Below are 25,188 nucleotides of genomic sequence, written 5' to 3'. Positions count from 1 at the left end.
ATATTACTTAAGTCTATGAAGACTGATTTGACATACTAACAATTTTATGAAACGAAACAAAAATAAAATAAAATAAAATAAAATAGCCAAGGGAAAGTAGGAAAAAAAATGACAATGTACAAACCAATAGTGCATAATATGTTTTTTCTGGAGCCAACTTTTAAGACTTGAAGTATTAAAACTTTGATAATTGCTATTATCATCATTTGCTTCATTCAGTCAGAGGCCATGTACTGTACAATATGAATTATCAAGAAAATACACTTCTGCCTTATATCAAGAAAATACACAAAGTATGCTGCACAAAGTTGTTCATAACAGCATGGAGTAAATGCCAGCTTCTATTTTACTGTGATGGGTTTTTTATTAACAAGCACTGGTGAGACAAAGACTTCTTTGAAAATACAAATGCTACTGTACCTAGTCCAATTATTTAGCTCCAGATTTTAATATTTTTAAATGTGTTTTAAAGGGAGAATTTCATTACAAAAGAGAATTTCAAATACATTTTTCCTTTGTAAAGTATACCTTGTAGTTATTTAACATTTGAGAAATATTCTCTATCTTAAATAATAACTTGGATTCTCTACTACAAGCACTTATCCTTAGGACTCACCATTCTTTTATTGACTTTAATAGAAGATCCGTTCCTGATTTACTTTCTATATTTGATTTCATCATGAATTTCATGTGATGACTAATGAAAAACAAAACAAAACAAAAATCAACATACAACATTCTGCCTCATTATGCTCCTGCACCATGCTCCTAATTAAGGAGGCCAACTCTGTAGAATCTTAATAACACTTAATTAATTGTGAGTATCTGTAGTATATTGATTTGTTCATCATAATAGCAGTATTGTCTAAATGAATATTGGCACTTTGAAAATTAAGGAAACTAAAAGGACTAAGGTTCTTGCTATCTATGTGTATACTATGCCCTATTTCTTTCTAGAAATTGTAAGTCATCAACCTCAAAAAATGTTACGTATTTACAATAGACAATTTCACCTCTCCCACACATGTGTGTCCACAAATCCCCACTTCTTTTGTTAAGTTATCTAATTAAATGACTTTGAGTTAAAAACACCTCTCTACCATCATTTTCTAAATAGCATAGATATGCCACACAAAGGTACCCAATGTGCCTAAAGTTCATGTATTTTTAGAGCTTTATTATATGCTGTTGTAGTATAGCATAGGCATGTTTTTGCATGAATTATAATAAAGCCAAATTTTACTAATGTGTAAGTTGTTCTGTGGTAACTTACACTTCACTATTGCTTCTATGGCACAATATTGACAACTTAGAGATGCCAGACTTCTAAAATCAATTAACATGAAGTATTTATTTTTTTCATGATGTAATAAAAAGAGAAATTATATGTCAACTTTTGTCTTGGCATTATGGAAAATATAGAAAATGCAAAGGCCCAAAGTTGAGAGGAATATTTTTGTTAAAGAATATCAAGGAAGGCTATGGCTAGAGCAAATACAATAAGGAAAAAATAGTAGAAAGTGAGTCATAGAAAAGTAAGAGGGAACGGGAATATTGTTTAATGTTTAGATTATTGTAAGGATATTTGTTTAGAAAAGTGAGATTGAAAGCCATTGTAATGACGAGATCTGACTTAGATAAATGGATCTGTTTGTTGCTGTGTGAATACTAGACTGTGTGTAGGCTGAGATAGGGAGTGAGCAAAGGTGGGCACTGATAGAGCAGTTCGTAGGCTCTACATCAATCAAGAATGATGGTTTGTTCGATTATGAATAGTGGGCACTGTGAGAAACTGTTACATGCTAGGCATATATAGAAGGTGGAATCAAAAAATTTTGTTGATGGACAGGGTGTGGGAAATGAGAAAGAGTTACCGTTAACTGATATGGGAAAAGTCTGGAATTTTTTGGCATGGAAAACATAAGGAATTAGATCATGGATATAATATATTAAATTGAGGTGCCTATTAGTAACTTACAGCTGCTATGGAGAAACTTTTTGATGAGACCTACAGTATTTACAATCTTCACATTTTCTGATACTTTATTATTAATATATCAGTCAATATCTCATTGATAGTATTATAAATATTGACAGCCTTCATATTCATGATATAGCATTATAAATGCTCTTCTATTGAGAAATAGAATCTTGGGTTTAAAAAGAAGTGTCTCCTTGCTAGTATCATGGCATTGACAAGTGATAAATGTTTTCTCCAACTTAGAAGCTGGTTTAACAACCTGAAAGGTATGGGTGGAAAGATTTCTATCACAGGCATGCATCTCATCTTTCAAGTGGCAATTTAGAAAATAATATATAAAATTTTTAAATAGGAAACACTCATGTGTCCATTTGTATTAAAGTGCTGAAGGATGCAAACTCTTTGCGATACCCTGTTATCTAGCTTTATCCCTAACTCTCCAAACTTGCAAAAAGAATGTTGCTAGCTACTAGTGAGTGACACTAAATCTCCTATATCATGACAGACACAATCCTTTGATAAAATAGGCTTCTTTATCTGTAATGTTATCATCTGACGAGTAAAGTGATGTGATATCACATCAAGAACAGAACAGAATATGATTTGAGTATGGATACACTAAGTTTTCTTTTGCATGAAATAATCTGATTTAGAGATATCTGACAAGTACTGTAATTATTTAAAGTATTTATGACAAAGTAGTATAATTTGTTAATATTGCAAATATAATTGCAATGTGAGTAGTCAAAACAATTGTGATTAAATCACTTCTTAGACACTGTTTCGAAGAGGATACAACGGGAATGACAAGCAACTGTGGTTAGTGACATTTAGAATTCAGGGAGAACTTTCAACCTACCTATAGGGATTGCCTTCATGAAAAAATGTTTTTCAGTTCTAATTTTGATGTCACAAAGGTATATAATACAGTCTGTACATTTATATGGAATTGTCAAATAATTCTGCCTTTCACATGATGTGGCATACAGTTTATAATTAACATATTATCATGACATATCACTTTAAATAACTTCACCACTTGCTCTCTTTTAACTTCCGTTTATTTTTTTTTAAAGAAACCTAGAATATAGGGCGAGTACATTCTCAAATATTTATGTTACTCTTTATCTGAGTCTACTTATGAATGATTTATCATTTTATATATATGTGTGTATATATATATATATATATATACAATGATTATATATAAATATAAATATACATATATAATCATTGTATATATATATATATATATATATATATATATATATATATATAACTAAACACTTTGATTTTGAATGGATATCATATTTTCATTGCTTATTTGCCTTATGTATTTTATCCGTAACATTCTATCAACTGTGCATTTATATTTATTTTGATTGTTTTGGTTATTCTAATGATACAGTTTGATTTCGACACATAGCTTGGATTACTCCTCTTTCTTGCCTTTAATTTTTAGGTGGCATCATATTGGCATATGCTTCAGATTCTTCAATACTGGTTTATGTAACCATAACCAAATGTGTACAAGGTCACTTAGTCTCCAAAAGAAAATTATAAATACATCTTTATGTCATCACAGTGAGCTATTGGGCTAGCAGACTGAACAATGCATAACTCATTAAAAATGAGTTAAACTCATGTGAGAATTGTCTCCTAATACTGCAATAAAGTTGAGCATAAGCACCATATTTGCAGAAATATGGTTCTAAATATGAGAGTTCATAAAAGATCAGATCTCAGACTGCACACCAGTGTCTACATAATCTACTTTTGAAAAATATATATGAAGTCTGACAGTTAAGTTTGAGAACTCATCCTAGAAAAAGTGCTACATACCTCATTACTGAATATCACTATGGCCATCTTCGAAATACTCCCCTTGGGAAACTATGCATCAACGCCAGTGCCTAGTCCACCCTTCAAAGCAATTTTGGAACTCTTTTTCTGGAATGGCCATCAGAGATGTCGTCGTATTATCCTTGATGTCCTGAATGTCATTAAAATGTCCTTTATCTTGGGGTAAAGGAAGAAGTCACTGGAAGCCAGATAAGGTAAGTAGGGAGGGTGTTCCAATACAGTGATTTTTTTTTACTGTCTAAAAACTACCTCAAATACAGTGCCTCGTGAGCTGTTGCATTGTTGTGATGCAAGAGTCACGAATTGTTGGTGAAAAGTTCAGGTGATTTTCGTCTAACTTTTTATTTATTTTTTTTTATTTATTGGGGTGACAATTGTTAGTAAAATTACATAGATTTCAGGTGTACAATTCTGTATTACATCATCTATAAATCACATTGTGTGTTCACCACCCGGAGTCAGTTCTCCTTCCATCACCATATATTTGATCCCCCTTACCTTCATCTCCCACCCCCCACCCCCCTTACCATTTGGTAACCACTAAACTATTGTCTGCCTCTATGACTTTTTTTTTTAATTTATTGGGGTGACAATTGTTAGTAAAATTACATAGATTACAGGTGCACAATTATGCATTACATCATCTATAAATCCCATTGTCTGTTCAACACCCACAGTCAGTTCTCCTTCCATCACCATATATTTGATCGCCCTTACTTTCATCTCCCACCCCCACCCCCCTTACCTTCTGGTAACCACTAAACTATTGTCTGTGTCTATGAGTTCTTGTTTTTCATTTGTTTGTCTTGTTTTTTTTTGTTGTTTTTGATTTATATACCACATATCAGTGAAATCATATGGTTCTCTGCTTTTCCTGTCTGACTTATTTCGCTTAGCATTATACTCTCAAGATCCATCCATGGTGTCACAAATGTTCCTATATCATATTTTCTTACCACCGAATAATATTCCATTGTGTATATATACCACAACTTCTTTATCCATTCATCTATCAAAGGACATTTTGGTTATTTCCATGTCTTAGCTACCATAAACAAAGCTGCAATGAAAATTAAAGCACACGTGTCTTTATGTGTAGATGTTTTCAGATTTTTTGGGTAGATATCCAGGAGAGGGATTGCTGGGTCATATGGTAATTCTAGTCATAATGTTTTGAGGAACATCCACACAGCCTTCCATAGCAGCTGCACCAGTCTGCATTCCCACCAAAAGTGTATGAGGGTTTTTTTTTTCTCCAGAGCCTCTCCAACACTTGTTACTATTTGTCTTGTTGATGATAGCCATTCTGACTGGGGTGAAGTGATATCTCATTGTGGTTTCCATTTGCATTTCTCTGATGATTAGTGATGTAGAACATTTGCTCATATGTCTATTTGCCATTTGTATGTCCTCTTTGGAGAAATGTCTCTTCAGGTCCTCTGCCCAATTTTCAATTGGGTTGTTTGTTTTTTTGTTGTTGAGTTTCATGAGTTCCTTGTATATTTTGGATATTAACCCCTTATCAGAGGCACTGTTTGCAAAAATCTTCTCTCATTCAGTTGGTTGCCTCTTTATTTTGTCGAAGGTATCTTTAGGTGTGCAGAAGATTTTAAGTTTCATATAATCCGATTCGTATATTTTAGCTTTTACTTCCATTGCCTTTGGAGTCAAATTCATAAAATGCTCTTTGAACCCAAGGTCCATAAGTTTAGTACCTATGTTTTCTTCTATGCAGTTTATAGTGTCAGATCTTATGCATAAGTCTTTGATCCATTTTGAATTAATTTTGATACATGGTGAAAGATAGCAGTCCAGCTTCATTCTTTTGCACTTTCCAATTCTCCCAGCACCATTTTTTGAAGAGGCTGCCTTTCCTCCATTGTATGCTTTTAGCTTCTTTGTCAAAAATTATCTGTCCATATTTATGTGGTTTAATTTCTGGGTGCTCAATTCTATTCCATTGGTTTATGTGCCTGTTTTTCTGCAAATACCATCCTTTTTTGATGATTCTTTCCCTGTAGTACAAGCTAAAGTCAGGGAGTGTGATACCTCCAGTATTGTTCTTTTTTCTTAAAATTGCTTTGGCTATTCGAGGTATTTTGTGGTTACAAACAAATCTGATGATTTTTTGTTCTATTTCTTTAAAAAATGCCATTGGGATTTTGATGGGGATTGCATTAAATCTGTATATTGCTTTGGGTAATATGGCCATTTTAACTATGTTGATTCTTCCAATCCATGAGCACGGAATGTCTTTCCATTTCTTTGTGTGTTTTTCAATTTCTTTCAAAAATGTCTTATAGTTTTCAGCATATAGATCCTTCACATCCTTGGTTAAGTATACTCCTAGGTATTTTATTCTTTTTGCTGTGATTGCAAAAGGAATTGTTTTTTTGTATTACTTTTTCTGAGATTTCATTGTTGGTATATAGGAATGCATTGGACTTTTGTACGTTGATTTTGTAGCCAGCAACTTTACTGTATTCCTTGATTGTTTCTAATAGCATTACGGTGGTCTTTAGGGTTTTCTATATATAGCATCATGTCATCTGCAAAGACTGATAATTTAACTTCTTCATTCCCAATGTGGATGCCTTTTATTTTTTCTGTTGCCTGATTGCTCTGGCAAGGACTTACAACACTATGTTGAAAAGCAGAGGTAATGGGGACAGCCCTGTCGTTTTCCTGAACATAAAGCAAAGGGCTTCAGTTTTTCACTATTAATTGTGAGATTAGCTGAGGGCTTGTCATATATGGCCTTTATTATGTTAAGGTATTTTCCTTCTATACCAATTTTATTAAGTGTTTTAATCATAAATGGATGTTGTATCTTGTCAAATGTTTTTTCTGCATCAATTGATATAATCATATGATTTTTGTCCTTTATTTTGTTTATGTTGATGTATCACATTGATGGATTTGCGGATGTTGAAGCATCCTTGTGCCCCGGGGATAAACCCCACTTGGTTGTGATGAATGATCTTTTTAATGCATTATTGTCTTCGATTTGATAGGATTTTGTTTAGGATTTCTGCATCTTTATTCAACAGAAATACTTGTCTGTAGTTTTCTTTTTTTGTGTTGTCGTTACCAGCTTTTGGTATCAGGGTAATGTTGGCCTCATAAAATGAGTTAGGGTGTACTGTCTCTTCTTCAATTTTTTGGAAGAGTTTGAGCAGGATTGCTATTAGATCCTCTTTGAAGGTTTGGTAGAATTCACTAGTGAAGCCATCTGGTCCCGGGCTTTTGCTTTTGGGAAGGTTTTGGATGACTCATTCAAATTCATTACTGGTGATCAGTCTGTTTAGATTTTCCAGTTCTTCATGGTTCATCCTTGGAAGACTATATGTTTCTAAGAACTTGTCCATTTCTTCTAGGTTATTGAATTTGGTGTTATATAGTCCTTCATAGTATTCTTGGATGATCCTTTGTATTTCTGTGGTGTCCGTGATAACGTCTCGTTTTTCATTTCTGATTTTGTTAATTAGTGTCTTCTCTCTTTTTATCTTAATGAGTCTATCCAACGGTTTGTCACTTTTGTTAATCTTTTCAAAGAACCAGCTCTTTACCACAATAATTTTTTCTATTGTCTTTTTATTATCTATTTCATTTAATTCTGCTCTGATTTTCGTTATTTCTTCTGCTGACCTTGGGTTTCACTTGTTCTTCTTTTTCTAATTCTTTAAGGTGTAGCATGAGGTTATTTATTTGGGATTTTTCTTGTTTTTTGAGATACGCTTGTAATGATATAAATTTCCCTCTTAAAACTGCTTTCGCCTCATCCCAAAAATTTTGGTAGGATGTATTTTCATTGTCATTTGTTTCTATGTATCTTTTGATCTCTCCTCTAATTTCTTCTTTGACCCAGTCGTTCTTTAAAAGTATGTTGTTTAATCTCCATGTATTTGTGTTTTTTCCTGCTTTCTTTTTGCAGTTGATATCCAATTTCAAAGCCTTGTGATCAGAGACTATGCTTGGTATAACTTCAATCTTCTTAAATTTGCTGAGGCAGATTTTAAGTCCCAATATATGGTCTATCCTTGAGAATGTTCCATGTGCACTAGAAAAGGATGTATAGTCTGATGTTTTAGGATGAAGTGCTCTATATATGTCAATTATGTCCATTTCATCTAATGTGTCATTTAGGGCTGCTATTTCGTTATTTCTTTTCTGTTTGGATGATCTATCCATAGCTGGTAGTGATGTATTTAAGTCACCTAGTATAGTTGTGTTTTGGTCAATTTCTCCCTTTAGTTCTGATAGTAGTTGCTTGGTATATTTCGATGCTCCCTGATTGGGGGCATAAATATTGATGACTATTATGTCTTCTTGTTGTATAGTCCCCTTTACCATTACGAAATGTCCATCTTTGTCTCTTGTTATCTTTTTCACCCTGAAGTCTGTTTCATCTGATATTATGATGGCTACACCTGATTTTCTCTGGGTACAATTTGCTTGGAGTGTCAATTTCTACCCTTTCACTTTGAGTCTATGCTTGTCATTGTAGCTGAGATGTGTCTCTTGGAGACAGCATGTGGTTGGGTTTAGTTTTTTGATCCAATTTGCTACTCTGTGACTTTTTACTGGTGAGTTCAGTCCATTTACATTTAAGGTGATTATTGATATGTGAGGATTTCCTGTCATTGTATATTTAGTTTTCTGGTACGGCTGTGTCTCCATTGTTTCTTTGCCTTTTTATTGTTGTCTATTATTACTATATGGTGGTATTCTATGATATTTCCCTCTGTTTCTTCTTTTATTACAGTATATGTCTTAGTTCTGGATTTTTCTTGAGTGGTTACCCTTAAGTTTCAGTAAAAGAAAGTTTGATATTTAGAGTATTCCATTTTCTTTAGCATGATTACTTTCTGCTTTCCCATAATCCGGTTCAGCCCTTTACTCTTCCCCTTTTTTATGTTTTAGTTGCCACAAATTGTCCCTGTTGATGGTGGTCGAATAGCCTCCTTTAGTATTTCTTGTAGTGCAGGTCGTGTATTAGAAAATTCCCTCAGCTTCTGTATGTCTGGAATGGTCTTGATTCCTCCATCATATCTAAAGGATATCTTTGCTGGATACATTATTCTTGGCTCATAATTTCTCTCTTTCAATAGTTTGAATATTTGACTCACTCCCTCCTGGCTCATACAGTTTCTGTTGAAAAGTCTGTTGATAATCTAATGGGCTTTCCTTTGGAGGTTACCGTCTTCTTTTCCCTGGTTGCCTTGAGAATTCTTTCTTTGTCGTTGATTTTAGACAGCTTCAATACAATGTGCCTTGAAGAAGGCCTGTTGGGATTGAGGTAAATAAGTATTCTATTTGCTTCTTGGATTCGAGGATCCAGTTCTATCTACAAGTTTGGGAAGTTCTCATCAACAATTTGTTTGAATACACTCTCCTTTTCCTTCTCCCTTTCTTCTCCTTCTGGTATGCCCATTATTCTTATATTGCTCTTTCTGATGCAGTTAGTAAGTTGTTTTAGGGTCCTTTCATTTCTTTTTAGTCTCAAGTCTCTTCCTTCTTCCATCTGTGTAATTTCCAGGTTTCTATCTTCAATGTCACTGATTCTTCCTTCCATCTGGTCAACTCTACTACCTAAGCTTGTTATTTAATTCTTAATTTCTTCTATTGAGTTCTTAATCTCCAGAAATTCTATTTGGTTCTTTTTTTAAAATTTCAATCTCTATCGTAAAATGCTCGTGGTGTTCTTTGATTGTGTTTCTGAGTTCATTAAACTGCCCGTCTGTGTTTTCTTGCATCTCGTTGAGTTTTTTCAGAACTGAAATCTTGAATTCTCTGTCGTTTAAGTCACATATTTCCATATCTTTAAGTTCCTTTTCTGGAGACTTTTCACTTTCTTTCTGAACTATCTTGTTTCCTTGGTTATTCATGGCAATTACTGATTTATTGTTTCTCTTCCTGGACATGTACAGGAGTGGCCTCTGCAACAGATTGATAGGAAGAGGTCTTTCTTTTGTTTTCCAGTATTTGTTGGTAGAATGATTTATTTTCTCTCCGACTGCAGCCTTTTATTTCTCTCATACGGTAGTGCTATGTTTTCTCTGCACTATTCCAGCTTCTCACGCAATGGAGGGATTCCCTGGGAGACAGGCTTCTCCTCTGTTAATAGTTTGCTTGGGTCACAGGGTGCAGTGTCCGTGTGGGTATGCGGAGAGCTTTTGAAGTTCCAAAGCTCTTTCTGCACCAGATTCAGAGCCCATAGGTTTCAGTAGTTCTGTTTACTCCTGCAGGCATCCGCCTGGATAGGTGGGGCCAGGGGCAGGGTGAATTGGGAGAGGTGGCCCAGAGCAATGGCGCGACCACCTCCACAGCTGGTCCTGCTTCCACAGCTACCTCCCCTCTGCTGGAACTATTTAGGCTGTGAATCTGTGTGTGCAGTCCACAGTTCTCAGAACAGCAAATATTCTGTTCTTTTGATCTGACACTGCTACTGTTCCGCTTCTAGCACCAGGCAGGTGGGGGCAGGGCAAGCTCTGGGAGAGTAGGAAGGGCGCAGCTAGTCTCAGTGCCTAAGGCTTCCGTTCTCTGTTCAGCAGTGAGGGCTTGAACCACCGTTTTCAGCCTTCTTCCCTCAGTCTTTGCTCCGAGGTCTCTGCTGTCAGCGTTGGGTTCAGCAGTGTTATATGCTGCTCCCTCAGCCCTGTGGGCCATAAGTGGATCTCTAGCAGTCCGAGTCCTTCCCTCTTCCGCAGCTGCGGTAGTTCTGGGATGCAGCGAGCTCGGAGCACTGAGCTAGGTCTGTGTCCTTAGCCCACCCGCGCGGTTCCATCTCCGCACTTTTCCCTACCCTCCTCCCCCGCTCGCGTGATTTGCCCACCTTTGGGTGAATTCAGTAGTGTGCCTCTTCATCTCGTCTGTGTGCTGTGCAGGGAGTCCTTTGTGGAGTTATTATTTTTCAATTAGTTTAAATTCCAGGGGAGCTTTACAGAGGCTCACCTCACGCCGCCATTTTGATGACATCTCCTCTTTGTCTAAGTTTTTTGTGCAACCTTTTCAGCAATTCCCAATAGTAAACTTAACTGTTTGTCCTGTTGCTACAAATTCATGATGAATAATCCTTCTGATATCAAAAAGAAAAAAAAAATATTAGCAACATCATTGCAACAAGTTCGCAAACTTAATTGTCAGCCCTCTTGTGTGTGTGTGTGTGTGTGTGTGTGTGTGTGTGTGTGTGTGTACCCTAAAGATGGGACATGCTCCACTGTGCTTTGAAGGGATCATTCATGTCCAGGCTATCATAGCAAATCAGAAAATCATATTCAGTATCTCCTCTTTCTCAGCATATTTGAATATCTTAAGTCTGATATTCATTCACATGAAGTTGTTTTCTAGATCATTGATCTGACTCCTCTATACTTTATTATCCTTGGTGCTTTCAATTAGGATCATGAATAAAATTTAACTGATATTATTTGGAGGAAATGTATTTATCTGACATATATAAGTGTCCATCGTTTAGAGGAAAAGCTTGCATAACCTGATCTTACTTACCTGCTTCTCAAGGTAGAACTAGCAGTGAAATAAGAGATTATGCTTAACAGAGAAGCTGACCTCTAAATAAACATTCTAACACCTAACATCTAAATAAACATGGAAGCAGCATTATCAGACTACCTGAATTGAGCTTATTCAGATTAAATCTGGTTCCCAAAATGAGTTTGGTAAAAATGAAGTCCCATCATATAGCAATTCTTAGGTCATTGCATTCAGTTCTCTGGAGACAGCCTTAATATTTTCATGTGGATTTGCTGACAAGTTTGTATAGTGCTTTATAATTGTCATATGCTTATTACATTGGTAATAATAATCAGCATATAATCTTCCAAGTTGACTACTTCAAATGGTACCTTGGGTAATTAGCTGCATAATTTCTAGTATGTTTGCTAGACATTTATCATTATTCCAGGTACACCTCAATCTTAAGTAGTTAAGCTTAAATAATTCTAAGGAAGAATTTAAAAATTTCTTCCATTCCTGATTTATAGAATTAGTGTCATCATTTCTATTCATTTTATCAGTAGACATATCTATAATGCCAGTCCTTGTTTTAATATATAATCCAAGCCAGCTTAAAGTATTTTCAAGGTAGAAGAAACCAGTGAAAATTATTTATTTACTTATAATTATTACAGTACAGTTAAATAATAAGGCCAGTATTTCATTTTAGTTGATATTAACATGAAGTTTTATAAGCCATATATCACCCCCAAAAATGCTGAAACTTTACAAGGGAGATTCATTTTTCAATAATGGATAATTTTGCTTATATTTTTTTTGAAAATGTATTTCATACACTACAGTTTTAGATAACTATAATTTTTCAACACAATAATTCACCCTACTTTGGTTCAACTTGAAGAAAATACTAACAGAATCTTAGTAATAATTGTTATAATGATTATTGTAATCTGTTTGGTATGAACCACCCTGGTAATATCCACTTTCTTTTCCTGTTACTTCTCCAATACATTTTAATCTCATTTCGATTACTGCTGCATTGTGTTTCTTTCAACAGGCAGTGACAATAGCATTCAGCAGTACTCTCTGGCAAGAAGTCAGAGGTTTCAGACACATTGGACAATGGATACATAATGTGTGCTATGTAGTTTAAAAGTATGCACATTTAGAGTGTTGAAACAGAGTTAGTAATGTAGTTCATATAAGAGAACAGGATGTATGTTTTAGGAGATGCATATAGAGCTTGTGACTTATGCATTAGAAAGCTGGCCTCATTCTTAATAAGAAGTGAGTCTTCGTCTCAATAGATCACTTAAATAAATTTAAAGAACAAAAAGCAAAATTATGATTTAAAAATTAGAAGCCATCTACATAGAAGTAGATTTGTATGTTCAACTTTAATTCTTAAGAGGAAAGGAAGAATTTGAAAGTTTGAATACAGTGAATATTAATTTTTAAGATTAATAAAAAAGAAAAAAAAAGAAGCCATCAAGGAATAAATGCTAGGTTAAAATTTTATTTTTTAGGTTTTTAAATTCAGGAAAAGGAAAATTGCACATTTGTAAAAGAACTGTGAAGAATGTTATTTTAATAAGCCAGTCATTATAAGAGAAAAAAATATATACTTTGGACTCAGACAAATTTGATTTGAATTTGAGCTTTACAATTTACTACCTGTGTGATCTGGGGAAAGTTACTCAATTTCTCTCTGCCTTGGGTTTCTAATCTGTAAGTAGGTATAAGAAAATTTACATCCCAATGTTGTATTGAGGATTAAGTGGGACAATGAATATATTGCAATATATAGTAACTTATTAATATGTGTTAACTGATTTTATTAACTTATTTAATGAGACTAGATGCCCAAGAAAGCCCTAGCCAATCCAGATTTTTGTTCTTTCCCTTTTGCCTGCCGTTGACAGATTTCAGCCCATTTAACATTTACAGGGTGTACATCTTTTTTACACTGTGGTTTTAAGCTTATGAAAATTTGTTTTAGAATTGAGTTTTGCTTCCAGAATGTCCAGGCACTTTCAAGGATCTAAATTATTTCCTTCATTCTAAACCAGAATTCACAGTGATTAAGCTATTTTTATGTCAGGGAATTGAAAACAAATACGTTTACCAAAATAGTATGTTAAAATATGGACCCTTAAGCACTAGATAATGAACAGGAAAAATAAATCAGATAGAATCTCTATCTTTTCATAATGAGTCTGGATTTTTAGAGAAATAGACATAAGGTAGTTGACATCAGGACTATCTGGCCAACCTTGCCTTTTGAAAACTAAAGGACAGAGTTAAACATGCAGGGATAAGGCAGGAGTGTGATTGAATGGGTTGGGTGGGAAGACACTGTAAAGAAATGTTCTGTAAATCAGAAAGTAGAAAATAAGGGATAGTAATGGTGAAATCTATAAAGCAGTGTCATAGGTAAGGACAGAAGAACTGATGCAGTAGTGATCATTTCAACATCAGGAAGATGTCCATAGCATTCATTGAGCTCCTCATATTTTTTCAAACTGTAGTATGCTCTGACTATTATTTTTTAAGCCTGGTACAATCCACTTACATGATTTTGATATATAGTATTATTTTCTAATTACTGTCCAGGTTCCTTCATGGTTTTATCTTAGTTTCAATACATGCAAGTTAAAGGTATGCATTATGTAGAATATTGTCAGAAATCCCTAAAATTCTGGAAACACTATGTGTATATATATTTAATTTCATTTAAATATTTCTCCTTCTCATACATTTTCTGCTCTGCATGGAGACTTGGAAATTTTGTAACTTGTTAGGAAGACTTCATTTGGAATTGTATGTGTAAGTCATTAATGCTTCCAGCAAATGTTCCAGCTTTCCTCTCCATAGTGGCCACAGGCCACTAAAGATTTTATTTTCTGCAGCACATCTTTATAGTAGGATGGGGTCATAAGTAGTTCTGGCCTGAGTTGTGAACCATTTACTTGCCAATGTAGAACATTGGATATGAGATTTTAAAAAATGGCAAGATACAACATCCATTTATGATTCAAATGCTTAATAAAATGAGTATAGAAGGAAATACCTCAACATAACAAAGGTTATATGTGACAAACCTTCAGCTAATATCATACTTAATGGTGAAAAACTAAAAGCTTTTCCTCTAAGACCAGGAGCAAGACAAAGATGACAAGTCTCATCACTGTTATTCAACATAGTATTGGCCATCCTAGCAAAGCAAACAAGCAAGAAAAAGAAATAAAAAGCATCCAAATTAGGAATAAATGGAGTCAAATATATGGTGATGGAAGGAGAACTCCCTCTGGGTGGTGAACACACAATGTGATATATAGATGATGTATTACAGAATTGTACACTTGAAACCTATATAATTTTACTAACCGTTTTCATCCCAATAAATTATATTTATTTTTGTACTTTTATATTTTGTATTAGTTTCAGTTGTACAAAACAATGTAATAGTTAGACATGTATACCCCTCACAAAGTGTTAACATACCTCCCCAATACACCACCCTCTGATATCTTATATAGCTGTTACAATTCCATTGACTTTATTACTTAAGCTCTAATACACATACTGTGACTACATATATATTAAATTATAGTTGATATTCTATATGACTAAGCTTCAGCTTCAGGTGTACAGCACTATGGATAGGTATCTACACCATCCATGAAGTGGTCTCCCTAATCAGACGAGTGCCCATCTGACACCCTACAAAATCTTTACGACATTATTGATTATATTCCCCAAACTGTCTATCATATCCCTGTAGCAATATTGTGTCTACCAATTAATACTTTCTAATCCCCTTACATTCTCCCCCATCCCTACCACCTCGCATCTAGCAACCATCAGAGTTTCTCTATATCTCTAAGACAATTTCTATTTAGTTTGCTCATTTATTCTACCCTTTAGATTCTACATATAAGTGAGATCATATGATATTTGCCTTTCTCCATATGACTTATTTAACTTAGCATAATATTCTCTAGGTCCATCATTGCAAACGGTAAGATTTCACATCAATAAATTTTAATTAAAAAACAAGTCAAATTGCCACTTTTTTTCAGATGACGTGATTCTTTACATAGAAAGCCCTAAAGACTCCACCAAAAAGCTATTGGAAACAGTAAAGGAATACAGTAAACTTGCCAAGTACAAAATCAAAATACAAAAATCCATTGCATACCTATATACTAAAAATGATTTTCAGAAAAAAAAATACCTTTTAGAATTGAAACAAAAAGAATAAAATACCTAGGAGTAAACTTAACAGGAAATGAAGGATATATACAATGAAAATTGTATGACATTTTTTAAAGAAATTGAAGCAGACACAAAGAAATGGAAAGATATTCCATGTTCATAGATTGGAAGAATCAACATAGTTAAAATGGCCATGTTACCCAAAGGAATATACAAATTTAATGCAATCCTGATGAAAATCTTAATGGCGTTTTTTAAAAAGAAATAGAACCAAAAAATGTCATATTTGTATGGAACCACAAAAGACTCCAAACAGCCAAAGCAATCCTAAAAAGAAAGAATAATGCTGGAGGTATCATACTCCCTCACTTCAGCTAGTACTACAGAGCAAAAATAATCAACTCAGCATGGTATTGGCAGAAAACCAGACACACAAACCAATGGAATAGAATTGAAAACCCAGAAATAAACCCACATAAATATGGACAGATAATTTTCAACAAAGGAGCCAAAAACATACAATGGAGAAAACAAAGCTTCTTCAATAAATGGTGCTCATAGAATTGGAAAGCCACATGCAAAATAATAAAATTAGACTGCTATGTGCCACTGTGTACCAAAATTAACTCAAAATGGACCAAAGACCTAAACATAAGACCTGAAACCATAAACTGCATAGAAGAAAACACAGGTAATAAATTTAGGGACCTTTGGGTCAAAGAGGATTTTATGAATTTGACCTCAAAAGCCAGGAAAATAAAAGCAAAAATAAGTGAACGGGACTATATCAAACTAAAAAGCTTCTGTGCAGCAAAAGAAAGCATCAACAATCAAAGAGGCAACCAAGTGAATGTGAGAAGATATTTGCAAACAACGCCTCCGAAAAGGGACTAATATCCAAATTATATAAAGAACTCGTACAACTCAACAATAAAAACAAAAAACAAACAAAAACAAGAACAAACAAAAAAAAAGCAATCCAATTTAAAAATGGGCAGAGGACCTAAGCAGACTCTTCTCAGAAGAAGACACACAAACAACCAACAGATGTATGAAAAGATGCTCAACTTCACTAGCTATGAGGAAAATGCAAATTAATACCATAATGAGATATCACCTCACTTCTGTTAGAATGGCTATTATCAAAAAGACAAGTAATAACAAGTGTTGGAGAGGCTGTGGAGAAAAATGTAACACTCATACACTGATGGTGGGAATCTAAACTGATACAGCTCCTATGGAAAATCATATGTAGGTTCCTCAAAAATTTAAGAATAGAGTTACCACACAACCCAACAATCCCTGTTCTGCGTATATAGCCAATAAATCTAAAACATATGTAAAACTATATATCTACCCCTATGTTCACAGTGGCCAAGACATGGAAACAACTAAAATGTCCTTTGGTAGGTGATTGGATAAAAAGGAAGTGGTACATGTATAGAAGGGAATATTACTGGGCCATAAGTAAAGGTGAAATACTTCCATATGGGACAATAAGGATGGATCCTGCAATTATCATGCTTAACGAAGTAAGTCAGACAGAATAAGTTGAGAACCATATGATTTCACTTGTATGTGCGATACAAAGTGAAAGAAAGAAACAAAAAAGACAAAATAACAGAAACCCATAGACACAGAGAAGAACATAAATGGTTACCAGAGTGTAAGGTGGCAGATCCTTAAAGGTGGTCAAAATGCATGGTAATGGAAAAATAATTGACTTTTGGTGGTGAACACACACTACAAATGATATATGATAGAAATGTACACTTGAAACCTACATAATTTTACTAACAAATGTCACCCCAATAAATTTAATATCAATAGTTCCTTATATTAAAAAAAAAAAGATAACCGAGAGTGACGTCATAAAAATGGCAGCCTGAGGTGAACCTCTTGAAATCTACCCTGGAATTTACAACAAATTGAACAACTATAACTCCACAAAGGACTCCCTGCGCAGTAGACAGGCAAGACTAAGAAACACACTACAGAAATAACCTAAAAGTGGGCAAAGTGTGTGAGTGGGGGAGGAGGGAAGGGAAGAGGGAAGGTAGAAGTGCAGAGACTAGGATGCATGGGCGCAGGATGCAGTCCTATCTTCTGTGCTCTGAGCTCTCTGCATTCCAGAACTACCACAGCTGCAGGAGAGGGAAGAACTCAGACTGCTAGGGCTCAGCTTATGGCCCACAGGGCTGAGGGGACAACACATGACACGGCTGAACCCAACACTCACAGCAGAGACCTCAGAGCAAAGACTGAGGGAAGAAGGCTGAAAACGGTGGTTTAAGCCCTCACTGCCGAGCTGAGAATGGAAGGAAGCCTTAGGCACTCAGAGTAGCCGCCCCCTCCCTACCCTTGCAGAGCTCGCCCTGCTGCCACCTGCCGAGTGCTAGAAGCAGAACAGTAGCAGCCTCAGATCAAAAGAACAGAACATTTGCAGTTCTGAGAACTGTGGTCCACAGACACACATCCGCAGCCCAACTAGTTCTGGTAAAGGGGAGGGACCTGTAGAAGCAGAACTGACTGTGGTGGTGGTTGCTGCCATTGTTCTGGGCCATCTCTCACAACCCACCTTTGTCCCCACCTATCTGGCGGATCCCCGCAGGAGTAAACAGAACTGCTGAAACACACAGGCTCTGATTCTGGTGCAGGAAGAGCTTTGGAACTTCAAAAGCTCTCCACATACCCACACGGATGCGGCGCCCTATGACCCAGGTGAACTGTTCACAGAGGAGAAGCCCGCCTTCCAGGGAATCCCCCCATTGTGCGAGAAGCTGGAATGGTGCAGAGAAAACATAACACTACAGTGTGGGAGAGAAAAAAAAAGTCTGCAGTCAGAGAGAAAATAAAAAACAATTATACCAACACATACAGGAAAACAAAAGAAAGACCTCTTCCTATCAACCTGTTGCAGAACCCACTCCTGTAGATGTCTAGGAAGAGAAATAATAAATCAGTAATTGCCATGAATAACCAAGGCAACAAGATAGCTCAGAAAGAAAATGAAAAGTCTCCAGAAAAGGAAATTAAAGATATGGAAATATGTGACTTAAATGACAGAGAATTCAAGATTGCAGGTCTGAAAAAAATTCAACGAGATGCAAGGAAACACAGAAAGGCAGTTGAATGAACTCAGAAACACAATCAGAGAACAACATGAACATTTTACCAAAGAGATTGAAATTTTAAAAAAGAACCAAATAAAATTTCTGGAGATTAAGAACTCAGTAGAAGAAATTAAGAATGAAATAGCCAGCTTAAGAAGTAGAGTTGACCAGAGGGAGGAAAGAATCAGTGACACTGAAGATAGAAACGTGGAAATGACACGTATGGAAGAAGAAAGATATTTCAGACTTAAAAGAAATGAAAGAACTCTACAAGAACTTTCTGACTTCATTAAAAAGAGCAATGTATGAATAATGGGCATACCAGAAGGCGAAGAAAGAGAGAAGGGAACGGAGAGTATATTCAAACAAATGGTCGACGAGAACTTTCCAAACTTGTGGAAAAAACTGGATCCTTGAATTCAAGACACAATAGAACACCTAATTACCTCAACCCCAACAGGCCTTCTACAAAGCACATTGTATTGAAGCTGTCTAAAATCAATGACAAAGAAAGAATCCTCAAGGCAGCTAGGGAAAAGAAAATGGTAACCTACAAAGGAAAGCCCATTAGATTATCATCAGATTTTTCAGCAGACACTCTACAAACCAGGAGGGAGTGGAACCAAATATTCAAACTATTGAAAGAGATAAATTATGAGCCAAGAATAATATACCAAGCAAAGATACACTTTAGATATGAAGGAGGAATAAAGACTGTCATGCAGGGTGTCAGGGGGGTTTCTGGTCCTGCTCCCCACATAAGAACACAGGATATGGTGAGGACAAAAAGGAACACACATGGAGCCATAGATAGGGGAGTCATACCACTATAGTCTGGCTGGCGGCTGGGTTGGAGACCCAGGAAGCGGGAGCCACACTATCCGCAACCTGCCATCCTCTTCTCTCTTCCAACCAACCTCACCTGTGTGAGCACATTTCCATGGGAGGGTGAGAGCCTGGAAACTGCACCCTGGCTCTGTCCCTAGAAAAACGTTTCCAGACATACAGAAATTGAACGAATTTTCTAATATATGACCTGCACTACAAGAAATACTAAGGGAGGCTATTCGACCACCATCAACAGGGACAATTTGTGGCAACCAAAACATAAAAAGGGGGAGAATAAAGGCCTGAACTGGAACAAGGGAATGGACAAAGTCAGCATGCAGAAGAAAACAGAGTACTCTAAATATCAAACATTCTTTTACATAAACTTAATGGTAACCAGGCAAAAAAAATTCCAGAACTGAAATATATACTGTAATAAAGAACACACAGTGGGAAAAGTAGAATATCACCACACAGAAATAATAGACAACAACAAAAAGGCAAAGAAACAATGGAGACACCGTCTTATCAGAAAACTAAACATAGAATGATAGGAAAACCTCACATATTGATAATCATCCTAAATGTAAATGGACTGAAGTCACAAATAAAAGGGCACAGAGTAGAAGATTGCATCAAAAAACTAAACCCAACCATACGCTGCCTCCAAGAGACACATCTCAGCTACAAGGACAAGCATAGACTCAAAGTGAAAGGGTGGAAATTGACACATCAAGCAAATGGTATCCAGAAAAAATCAGGTGTAGCCATACTGATATCTGATGAAAGACACTGCAGGGTGAAAATCTAACAAGAGACAAAGATAGACATTTCATAACAGTAAAAGGGACTATACAACAAGAAGACAAATCACTTATCAATATTTATGCCCCAAATCAGGGAGCACTGAAATATACCAAGAATCTACTAACAGAACTAAAGGGAGAAATTGACAAAACCAAAACTATACTAGGGGACATAAATACACCATTGATAGCTATGCATAGATCATCCAAACCGAAAATAAATAACGAAATAGCAGCCCTAAATGACACACTAGATGAAATGCACATAAATGATATTTATAGAGCACGTCAACCATAAAACCTCAGACTATGCATTTTTTTTTGTCTAGTGTACATGGAACATTCTCAAGGATAGACCATATAATTGGACATAAACTAGACTCAGCAAATTTAAAAAGATTGAAATCATACCAAGCATGTTCTCTAATCAAAAGGCTTTGAAATTGGATATCAACTATAAAAAGAAAACAGGAAAAAACACAAATACATGGTGATTAAACAACATAATTTTAAAGAACAACCGGATCAAAAAAGAAATTAGAGGAGAGATCAAAAGATACATAGAAACAAATGAGAATGAAAATACATCCAACCAACATTTTTGGGATGCATTGAAACAGTTTTAAGAGGGAAATTTATATAATTACAGGCCTATCTCAAGAAACAAGGAATATACCCAATAAACAACCTCACGTTACACCTTAAAGAACTAGAAAAACAATAGCAAATGAAACCCAAGGTTAACAGAAGTAAGGAAATAATAAAAATCAGAGCAGAACTAAATGAAATAGAAAACAGAAAGACAATAGAAAAAATAATGTGACAAAGAGCTGTTTCTTTGAAGAGATTAACAAAATTGAAAAACCCTTGGCTAGACTCACTAAGATAAAAAGAGAAAAGACACTAATAAACAAAATACCAAATGAAAAAGGAGAAGTTATCAGGGATGCCACAGAAATACAAAGGATGATCCAAGAATAATATGAAGGAATATATGCCACCAAATTCAATAACCTAGAAGAAATGGTCAAGTTCTTAGAAACATACACCCTTCCTAGGCTGAACCATGAAGAACTGGAAAATCTAAACAGACCTATCATCAGTAAGGAAATTGAATCTGTCATCCAAAACCTTCCCAAAAGCAAAATTCCGGGACCAGATGGCTACACTAGTGAATTCTACCAAACTTTCAAAGAGGATCTAATACCAGTCCTGCTCAAACTCTTCCAAAAATTTGAAGAAGAAACAGTACTCCCTAACTCATTTTATGAAATCAACATTATCCTGATACCAAAACCTGGTAATGACAACACAGAAAAAAGAAAACTACACAGATATATCTCTGCGGAATACAGATGAAAAATCCTAAACAAAATTATAGTAAATCGAATGCAACAATGCATTAAAAAGATTATTCATCACGACCAGGTGGGGTTCATCCCCGGGACACAAGGATGGTTCAACATCTGCAAAACCATCAATGGGATATATTATATAAACAAAATAAAGGACAAAAATCATATGATTATATCAATTGGTGCTGAAAAAAACATTTGAAAAGATGCAACAGCCATTTGTGATTAAAACACTTAATAAAATAGGTACAGAAGGAAAATACCTTAACATAATAAAGGCCATACATTACAAGCCCTCAGCAAATCTCATAATTAATGATGAAAAACTGAAACCCTTTGTTCTACGTTCAGGAACACGACAGGGCTGTCCCCTATTACCTCTGCTTTTCAACATAGTGTTGGAAGTCCTCGCCTTAACAATCAGACAAGGGAAAGAAACAAAAGGCATCCAAATTGGGAATGAAAAAGTTAAATTATCAGTCTTTGCAGATAACATGATGCTATATATAGAAAACCCTAAAGACCACCAAAAAGGTATTAGAAACAATCAACGAATACAGTAAAGCTGCTGGCTACAAAATCAACTTACAAAAGTCCATCGCATTCCTATATACTAACAATGAAATCTCAGAAAAAGAAATACAGAAAACAATTCCTTTTGCAATTGCAGCAAAAATAATAAAATACCTAGGAATAAACATAACTAAGGATGTGAAGGACCTATATACTGGAAACTATAAGATGTTTTTGAAAGAAATTGAAGAAGACAAAAAGAAAAGGAAAGACATTGTGTGCTCATGGATTGGAAGAATCAACATAGTTAAAAAATGGCCATATTACCCAAAGCAATGTACAGATTTAATGCAATCCCCATCAAAATCTCAATGGCATTTTTTAAAGAGATAGAACAAAAAAATCATCAGATTTGTTTGGAACCACAAATGACCCCGAATAGCCAAAGCAATTTTAAGATAAAAGAACAATACTGGAGGTGTCACACTCCCTGACTTTAGCTTGTACTACAGGGCTGCAATAATCAAAACAGCATGGTATTGGCAGAAAAACAGACACATAGACCAATGGAATAGAATTGAGAACCCAGAAATAAAACCACATAAATATGGACAGATAATTTTTGACAAAGAAGCTAAAAACATACATTGTAGGAAAGACAGTCTCTTCAATAAATGGTGCTGGGAGTATTGGATAGCCACGTGCCAATGAATGAAACTGGACTGCTATCTGTCACCATGTACCAAAATGAATTCAAAATGGATCAAAGACTTAAGCATAAGACCTGACACAATAAACTTCATAGAAGAAAATATAGGTCGATAAACTTTTGGATCTTGAGTTCAAAGAGCATTTGATGAATTTGACTCCAAAGGCAAGGGAAGTAAAACTAATATAAACGAATGGGACTATATGAAACTTAAAGCTTCTGCACAGCAAAAGAAACAAACCATCGACAAAATAAAGAGGCAACCAACAGAATGGGAAAAGATTTTTCCAAACAGTGCCTCCCATAAGGGGCTAATATCCAAAATATACAAGGAACTGATGAAACTCAAAAAGAAACAAACAAAGAACCCAATTGAAAAATGGGCAGAGGACCTGAAGAGACATTTCTCCTAACAGGACATACAAATGGCAAATAGACATATGAAAAAATGCTCAACATCACTAATCATCAGAGAAATGCAAATAAAAACCACAATGACATATCACCTCACCCCAATCAGAATGGCTATCATCAACAAGACAAATGGTAACAAGTGTTGGAGAGGCTGTGGAGAAAAAGGAACCTCGATACACTGTTGGAATGCTAATTGTTGCAACCGCTATGGAAGGCAGTGTGGAGGTTCCTCAAAAAATTATGAATAGAATTTCTGTATGACCCAGCAATCCCTCTCCTGTGTATCTACCCCAAAAATCTTAAATCCTTTATTCATAAATACAAGTGTGCCCCAATGTTCAATGCAGTTTTATTTACGGTGGCCAAGACATGGAAACCACCGAAATGTCCTTCGATAGATGAATGGATAAAGAAGTTGTGGTATATATACACAATGGAATGCTATTCGGCGGTAAGAAAAGATGATATAGGAACATTTGTGACAACATGGATGGATCTTGAGAGTATGATGCTAAGCGAAATAAGTCAGACTGAAAAAGCAGAGAACCATATGATTTCAGTGATATGTAGTATATAAGCCAAAAACAACAAAAGAACAAGACAAACAAAGGAGAAAGAAAAACTCATAGACACAGACAATAGTTTAGTGGTTACCAGAGGTTAAGGGGGGTGAGGGGTGGGAGATGAGGGTAAGGGGGATCAAATATATGGTGATGGATGGAGAACTGTCTCTGGGTGATGAACACCCAATGTGATTTATAGAGGATGTAATACAGAATTGTACACCTGAAATCTATGTAACTTTACTAACAATTGTCACCCCAATAAACTTTGTTTTTCTTTTTTTTAAAAAAAACCTTCCAGAGCTTTCTTTTCCTTTTGCTGCAATGAGTGATATTATTCAAGTTGGTGATTGGTTTATCTGCCTAAATTTCCCAGTAAGGTGATTTGGAGAAAAGCCCATAGACAACCTAAAATAGAGTGGTATTTTGTGTGAATATACATCTCTATTTTTGTAAGCCACTGATTTTTTGGAGCTGTTATTTTACTGCAGCATTACTTGTAATGTTACAATGAAATTATGAAATTATTTTTGAGCATCATGAGCAAGCATGAGAAGTATGCATTCATGGTTATTCCAGAAAAAAATATTATATCCCACAATGATAAAATGCCTGTTATGTTTTCCCTACATGGTGTTCTTTTTGACAAGCGAAGGGCTCCATGCATGTTCATGTTTTAGTTAAGCCCAGATTTTTAGTGCTTCACATAATATCCGAGAACTGCAAGAATTGATCAAGAGAATATAGTTGTACAGTTAGGAAATAGACTTTAGGTTCTATATTGTCTGACACTGTATTTCTTTGGTTGTAGAAAAATTACATTTTCCTAATGAGTGCCCTAATTTTCTTTTAAATTACCCAAGAAACCCACAAGTCCACACAAACAAAAAGGATCTCCTGGTATAGAAGGTAGCTAATTGTTCTTAAAAGTATGTTTTATCTCCCTCCATGGGCAGGGGAGAACACTTCAATGCCTATCAAACAGCTTCTATCTTAGAATCAAATTGTTACACAGAATTTGAAAAATTCTTTAGCCAAGAAAAGTCACATTAATTGCTACTGCTTCTTTTTTATTATTTTCTATTTTTTCCCTCCTCTCTGTATCTTTCACATGGCACTCATTCCCTACTATGACTTTCTCTCAGTTTCTCTGCATTTTAATTATGTGTTGTAAATATAAAGTATTTTAAGAATTTCTGGAAACAAGAACTAACACAGAAAAATAATACTAAATTATTTGGGCCTATATGAGTTTTAAATTCCTGGCTTGAGGGATTTATGAAAAGAATTAACTTAGACATTTTCATCTTAATTTTTATGGCTAGATGGAGTTGACATGCTGTTTATAA

The sequence above is a fragment of the Rhinolophus ferrumequinum genome, chromosome X (genome assembly GCF_004115265.2).
Source record: "Rhinolophus ferrumequinum isolate MPI-CBG mRhiFer1 chromosome X, mRhiFer1_v1.p, whole genome shotgun sequence".
Lineage (NCBI taxonomy): Eukaryota > Metazoa > Chordata > Mammalia > Chiroptera > Rhinolophidae > Rhinolophus > Rhinolophus ferrumequinum.
This window is presented reverse-complemented; position numbering follows the sequence as displayed.